At 34.0% G+C, this 7,458-nt stretch overlaps 1 long non-coding RNA gene across 1 annotated transcript; it reads right to left on the bottom strand.

Annotated features, from left to right (window-relative positions):
- Window positions 1–681: 681 nt before the first annotated feature.
- Window positions 682–7,450, bottom strand: LOC140616208 (uncharacterized). The gene is made up of 3 exons (XR_012016765.1): window positions 7,365–7,450; window positions 3,665–3,845; window positions 682–1,265 (listed from the first exon to the last, which is right to left on the bottom strand). It is a non-coding gene; the product is annotated as an uncharacterized lncRNA (long non-coding RNA).
- Window positions 7,451–7,458: the final 8 nt, after the last annotated feature.

Below are 7,458 nucleotides of genomic sequence, written 5' to 3' on the forward strand. Positions count from 1 at the left end.
TGCCTATGTCTCTGCCTCTCATTTTCTGTGTCTCTCATGAATAAATACATAAAATCTTTAAAGTAAAATTATTTTTCTGATGAAAAAAGAATATTTATTGGAGAGATAGCACGCAATTCAACTTTATTAACTAGTGCATCATGTTTTCCCTTTGAAGATAATTATTCAAGCAACATATCTAAATCTATTTGTAAAAATCTTAAATACAGAGCAAAGTAAAAGTCCTTTAACATTCACTCTATATCCCTTTCTCTCCACAAACTTAATCATTGGTAACGTTTGATTCTTTTTCCTATGCATTTTCAGGTAAATTGCATATATATTACACATATTTATATCTAGCCTTCTGTTTTGTTAACCAAATTGAAATATTACTACCCTTGTTTTGTAGCTTGAGTTTTTTTCATTTAACTATATCTCTTAGAGATTGTTCTATTTTATTTCACATATATTTATCTAAATCTAGTAAGTAAATGCATAGTATTTTATAGTATGAACATTTTTAAAATAAATGTATTTTTTATTGGTGTTCAATTTGTCAACATACAGAATAACACCCAGTGCTCATCCCATCAAGTGCCCATCTCAATGCCCCTCACCCAGTCACCCCCACCCCCCCGCCCACCTCCCCTTCCACCACCCCTAGTTCGTTTCCCAGAATTAGGAGTGTTTCATGTTCTGTCTCCCTTTCTGATATTTCCCACTTATTTTTTCTCCTTTCCCCTTTATTCCCTTTCACTATTTTTTATATTCCCCAAATGAATGAGACCATATAATGTTTGTCCTTCTCCGATTGACTTATTTCACTCAGCATAATACCCTCCAGTCCCATCCACGTGGAAGCAAATGGTGGGTATTTGTCGTTTCTAATGGCTGAGGAATATTCCATTGTATACATAAACCACATCTTCTTTATCCATTCATCTTTCGATGGACACCGAGGCTCCTTCCACAGTTTGGCTATTGTGGCCATTGCTGCTATAAACATCGGGGTGCAGGTGTCCCGGCGTTTCATTGCATCTGAATCTTTGGGGTAAATCCCCAGCAGTGCAATTGCTGGGTCGTAGGGCAGGTCTATTTTTAACTCTTTGAGGAACCTCCACACAGTTTTCCAGAGTGGCTGCACCAGTTCACATTCCCACCAACAGTGCAGGAGGGTTCCCCTTTCTCCACATCCTCTCCAACACTTGTTTCCTGTCTTGTTAATTTTCCCCATTCTCACTGGTGTGAGGTGGTATCTCATTGTGGTTTTGATTTGTATTTCCCTAGTATGAACATTTTTAATTGAGCTTATTAGGGATATTGAGGCTGTTCCCAAATTTTTTGCTAATTCAAACAATTTTTCCACAAAAATACTGCATTTTGTGATCATGACCTATGCTGCAGTGAACCGCGGATATGTTTCTGTGAAATGAATCCTTAGAGAGAAGCTTATGTGTCTAAATATATACTCATATATACATTCTTGCACATTTGTTCTTCCATGAATATTTTAGAACCAACTGATCAAATCCAATAAAATAAATCTTGTTAATAAGATCTTTTAAAATATATTATACATTAATCTTTGGTATTACATAGAGTATATCAGCAGAAACTGATATCTTTAATACTATATGGTTTTCCCATTACAGGAGTGTGATGTTTCTTTCCAATATTTGCTTTTTCTTTAATGAAAAATTTCAATTTCCTTAAGATAGATATAGTACAATTCTTATTAGTATATCCTAGTGTATCCTTTTATAGTTTTTTTTTCATTAAGATGACTACATTCTATTATATTTTCTATTGGCTATTTATGACATATAAGAAAACTGCTGATTTTTAGTATTTTGGTGTTTTATTCAGTAAAATTACCAGACACTCTTATTGCTTTTCACAGTTTAACACTAAAACCTCTTGGTTGATATCTGTCACTGAAAAATCATGATCCCTCCTGTGGTTTCCAGATTTCATCTAGTCTTAGACCTAGAGTCTATCAACTAAAGCAGAGTCCAGGTCCCTTTGAGGATTGCAACATAAAATTCCATAGCACGTATGTATAGTAGAAATTTCATGAATTCTCACATAGTGACCTATAGCTTCCAAGGTAAAAGAAGAGTTTCTGTATCTTGCACCTGACATATGACATTTTATTATATACTACAATGTTTTTGGAAATCTAAAAATAAAACTATAGTTATTTGCAGGTGGAGGAATTATCTATATGCAAGGTTTCAAAGAATCTAACAACTAATTATTAGAAATAAGAAGAGCTTTACAAAAGTTTGCTGGAGGCAAAATCAACATACAAAGTCAATTAAATATCTATACCAGCTTGTAGCTTGTATTTTAATTTTCTTTCTGAAGTTTTTGAGGGACATAAGTTCTTTATTCTAATAAATTCAGCCTAATCAATCTTCTTTTAGATCTGTGTTTTTGGTGTGTCTTGTTTATCAGGTCCTTCTCTACTTTGCTTTCTAAACATATCTATCTGGAAATTTTATTTTTATAAGGTACAAATTAGGGACCCATTTTTGTCCTAGTTGGATGCTCAGTTGTACAACAGTGTGGTTTTCTGAACAGATCATCTTTCTACATATATTGGCGCTTGTTTTTCTGTCATATATCCAGGTTCCTTTTATTCTGGATCCATTTCTGGGTTCTCTGTTCTGCTTCACTGATCTGTTCCTCTACCCCTGAATCAACACTACACTGGAATGAATGAATACTAGAGCAGTATTATAAGCCATAATATGTCTAAGTCCCCTAAGTTAGTTTTCTTTCTTAAGTGTCTGGCTATTTTTGGCACCTTGACCCTCCATATATATTTTAGAATCAGCATGCCAAATTTCTTGAAGAAAGCTGGTAGGATTTTATTTTAGGAATAAGAGAAATTTGTATGTTGAGGAGCATTGATATCTTTTCCGTACTGAGTGTTCTCATCCATGAACATATTAGAGTATTACATTTTAAAAGTTTTCTTTCATGTCCTTTAATAAAATATAATCATTTTCCATATAAATCTTACACATTTTTCTTGTATTTTTCTTGTTTGTTTATTTTATTGTTATTAGTGACTCCTTTCTTTTATACCTTTTGTGGTAATGTAGACAATCATATAATCTGTAACAATCATTTTATTTATATCTTTCCAATCCTTTTAAATTGTATATTTATTTTTCTTATTGTACTAGCAAGATTGTTCAGTCAGATGTTAAGTAGAAGTAGTGATAGTGGTCAAATTTGTCTTGTTTCTAAAGGAAATATTTGAAAAGAATTACAAAGAGAATATTTTTGTATTCCTTAGGTGATTATGATATTTGATGAATGTTTTGATGCATACTATATTTCAGTGAAGGCACCTGAATGCCTTAGCTCTTTTGTACCTTTTACTTATAATCTATATTCTCCTATAGGCTTTTGGTTGTGTTTGATTTTTTTTTTTTACTCCTATAGTTTAGAATTTATTGTTATCATTTTCATAATATAAATGTTTGGATTTATTTGCATATTTATCAGGGTTTTTTTTTTTACATCACATTTTCTCTCTAGAATAATTTTCCTTCATTCTGAACCAAAATTCTTTAGTGATTAATTTAGGATAATGAAATCACTCAAATTTTGTTTTCCTAAAAGTATATTTCACTTTTATCTTTAAAAAGCAGATTCACTGAATACTCACTTGTGCCAGTGATATTTTTCTCTCAGCACTTTGAAGATACTATTCCATTTTTTCCTCATTCCCATTGTTACCATTACAGGTCATCTTTTAGAGGAATTCGATTTCTTTGGAAATATTCTGTTTCTGCAGGCTAGAAGTCCAGCTACAATGTGGGTTAGCTTCTGTTCCAGGCCTCCTAAAACTGAAATCAAGATGTTAGAACTGCATCCCTTGGTTGAGGCTCCAGGGGAGAATCTGCTCCAAGCTTGTTCGTGTTGTTGGCTGAATTCAGTTCTTTGCAGTTGTAGGACTGGACTCTCCATTTCCCTGCTGGCTTTCAGCCAGCCAAGGGCTGCCCTTGGCTCCTAGAAGCCTCCCACTGGTCCTTGGACATGGAACCCACATTTCAGACTCCAAGAAGAGAAAGTTCTATTTTTAAGATCTTATGTGATTACACTGGGCCAACTAGATTAATCCAAGATAATTTCCCTTACTTACATTGGGCACAATCCTTTTGCCATGTGATGTGACACTCATATCAGGGATTAGGGTGTGGATATCTTGGAGGAGAGGAGATTATGCCTTCCAGATGGGCTTATTGATTTTTTTTTTTAAATTATAAATCCTTGTTTCTTACAAATTTATCTCTGGGCATTCTTTGAAATCTTGATTTAAAATGTGTTCCTTTAGAAAATTTCCTTCTCTAAGCATGTAAGTTATTGCTAATACAGCTAAATAATTTAAATTTCTAATGTGATGTTTTCTGGTACTATGAATTCAGGCCCTAACACATGTAAGCACAAGTTTTTCATTAGGAATTTTCAGAGAAGCCTTATTTTCTCCTATTTCCCTGAGTCAAGGCAAGGTAAGCAAATCTCTTACAGTACAATTTCTTTTTCTTCGTTGATTTGCGTTGCATTGACCAGCAGGGGCTGACAGCATGCTCAGGCTGGACCTCAACTCTCAGGCTGCCACCCTGCAGCTCAAGCTCAGTTTCTCACTGTTCATCTGGGTCAGCTCCTCCCTCTCCGATCATCACTTGCCATAGCTTCATTCTGACATTCAGGAAGACATATTTACATAGGAAATCGTCCATCTACAAAAAAATACCCATCTACCCTAGTCCCAGAAGATTATTTTTATTTATTTATTACTGTAATTTGTAAAACCCTAAACCCCAGCAGTGAGATTTTCAGACACATAACCTGACCTCTACTTTTGTCTCTCTCTGTTTTGCTGTCCCCCTCCCAAAGGGAATGAATTTAAGGAGAAAAAAAAGAAAACTGATTTTCATGCCATGTAAACAAGAAGAATAAAAGGGGCAAAAATATGTTAAAATGATATGTTTACATTTTAATTTATCCTCCAAGTGACTTTTTCAAATAGATTTGAATTTTCATTTTTTTTTGTTGATAGTTCTTATGTGTCTTGAGAATCTCAGTTTAACGGAATTGTTTGGATTAATTTAATATGGGGAAGACAAAACCCATGACAGTTTTAAAAGATAAAGCTAAAAAAGGAGGCTTAAAGTCAAATATGTATCTTCTCTTAAGTGTTACAATGTTCTTTTGTGTCATTTGACTCTATATCAAGCTATTTGTCAAGTTTTTAAAATATTGAAAAGCCCATTAAAAAAGGGTTTTGAACTTCGGCTTTTAAATGACATTTTTTATTAACTGGCCTTGGAATGTCTTGGAATGTCCAGAATACTTTCATCTTCAGATCCCTTGGAATTACTTCTTTGCTTTATTTAATAAATATTTATTAAGAGCTTGTTACTAAGAGCCTGTTGTGTTGTGTTATTTATTAATAACATTAATAACTGTTATTAAGAACATTCTATTAGCCTCAGGAGAAGTAGCCATGAGCAAGATTAATATCCCATGAAACTCAACTGCTGGTAGAAGAAACAAAAAGCAAAGTAAAGCAAAAGAAGGTATAGTATAATAACAGGGAGTGATAAGTGCTCTAAAGGAAATGATAATGCAGGCTCTAGGGACAGTGATTGGAGTGGAGACGTTTGAAGCAAGGTGGCTAATGAATGCCTGGTGAGGAAGTGACCTGAGCAGATACCTGAAAAGAGGAAGGAGGTTCTGTGATTATCTTACTCAAGGGGGAACCTCCAATGTATTTTATGACTATTGGAGAATCCACGTCTAAAGGCCCAACTTGTGAAATAATGAACAGTAGAAAAGCAGACCTAACATTTTTGTAAAGATAAAAATCAACTTCCTGTTTTGGCATTATAAGTCATGGGACTCAAAAATCCTGTAGACATAAACACTCATTTATATGGATCTCTGCCAAGGAAAAGTACAAATCCTTACCAAGCACATTACATGCACAGATAAGAACTCATGCTACTAACAAGCTGTTAACAGTGAAGAAAAATATGCCTAAGTCATATATTGTTAGAGACCAAATTTTCTGCAGGATTTCTGACCATCTGCAAAAGTGAAAACTTCTGAGGAGAAAATCTAGGTGATTAAGCATGAAACAATGAAAGGAAGTCTCAGCCTATATCCCAGCCCCAAAATGGAGCGAGCTCCGCTTCTTGCACAGAAGGCAGTTTCGACAAACCCAGACTCATCTGTTCCACTCACAGGGTTTGTTGTTTTAGCGCAAATGTGCTCTATATAACTCTTTCTTAAAATGTACCCATTTTTAAAATTAGTATTTATTGAGTCAGACTGTATAAACACAAAATGTGTACTTAAAAAATACATCTAAAATTGAAGAATCCCACTCTATTTTGGTAAGAATTTAGAAGTATCTCAATATACTTTCATCCAGATTATGTTTTTCCAATATAAGATGGTCTTTTAATTTTCTATTTTTATAAATTTTTCAACAAATATTGAAAAGTAAAATGGGGTCTGAATGTAGTTTAGTGCAGTTAATGCCGTCTGGCACTACTACTTCTACTTTCGAAGGTTTCTCAATGCTCAGAGGATCTGATCTAAACTAATAAAGCTAAAACTAGGAAAGACTCTTGAAATTTTAACTTACCTACATCTCCTGAAAAGTTTCATGTAATTCTTTCCTATAGTCACAACCACAATAACCCCTGTGTGAATTGTAATGATTGTTCTACTCTGGTCATATTGACCTTCCTACCTTTTTATTCTCTCCCCTTGGTAAAATTATTTTCATACTTTCCCACAGAGTACAGAAGTCATCGCTTTTCTCAGACATCTCCATAAAAAACATTACTGTGATCATTGTACTTGTTGCTATAACACTGAACATTCTGTTGTAATTGAATGTTAATATTTATGTTTCCCTTGCTTGCTTTTAAACAGGCTCTTTCACTGTGGATATCATCTTTTTCATACTTAAATACCAATAAAAGAGTAATAAAAATTAAATATAAGTTGTATTTTAGATAAATATTTATGAAATGAAGAAATAGCTTTTCAAAATTAATATTCCAGATAGAAAAAGAGACATGTTAAGAATTTTAACAAATACCTGAGACTTATAAAAATGGGCATTAGACAAAATTAATTAAATGTACTTGAATACTCTATGGATTTCCAAAGACTTCCCCACCCACCCCACCCTTCTCAACTTACTGTAAAAATCTAATTGTCAAACGTTGGGAGTGCTCTCTTTCTCTATCCTATATAAATTTAACCCAGACTGCTGTAGCTGAGATTTTGGAATCTTCCTATGTATGTCAGTAGGAGTTGGAGAAGGAACAAGAAAAGGAGCCTCTTACCCCAAAAGCAGTTTGGAGGTGGCCCAGAGGAAGAAACTTAGTAATTTAGCTGAGGAAATGACGAGAAGGAAATTGTTTTGTGTCCCTGGAACCA

The sequence above is a fragment of the Canis lupus genome, chromosome 1, assembly GCF_048164855.1.
Source record: "Canis lupus baileyi chromosome 1, mCanLup2.hap1, whole genome shotgun sequence".
In the NCBI taxonomy this organism is placed as follows: domain Eukaryota; kingdom Metazoa; phylum Chordata; class Mammalia; order Carnivora; family Canidae; genus Canis; species Canis lupus.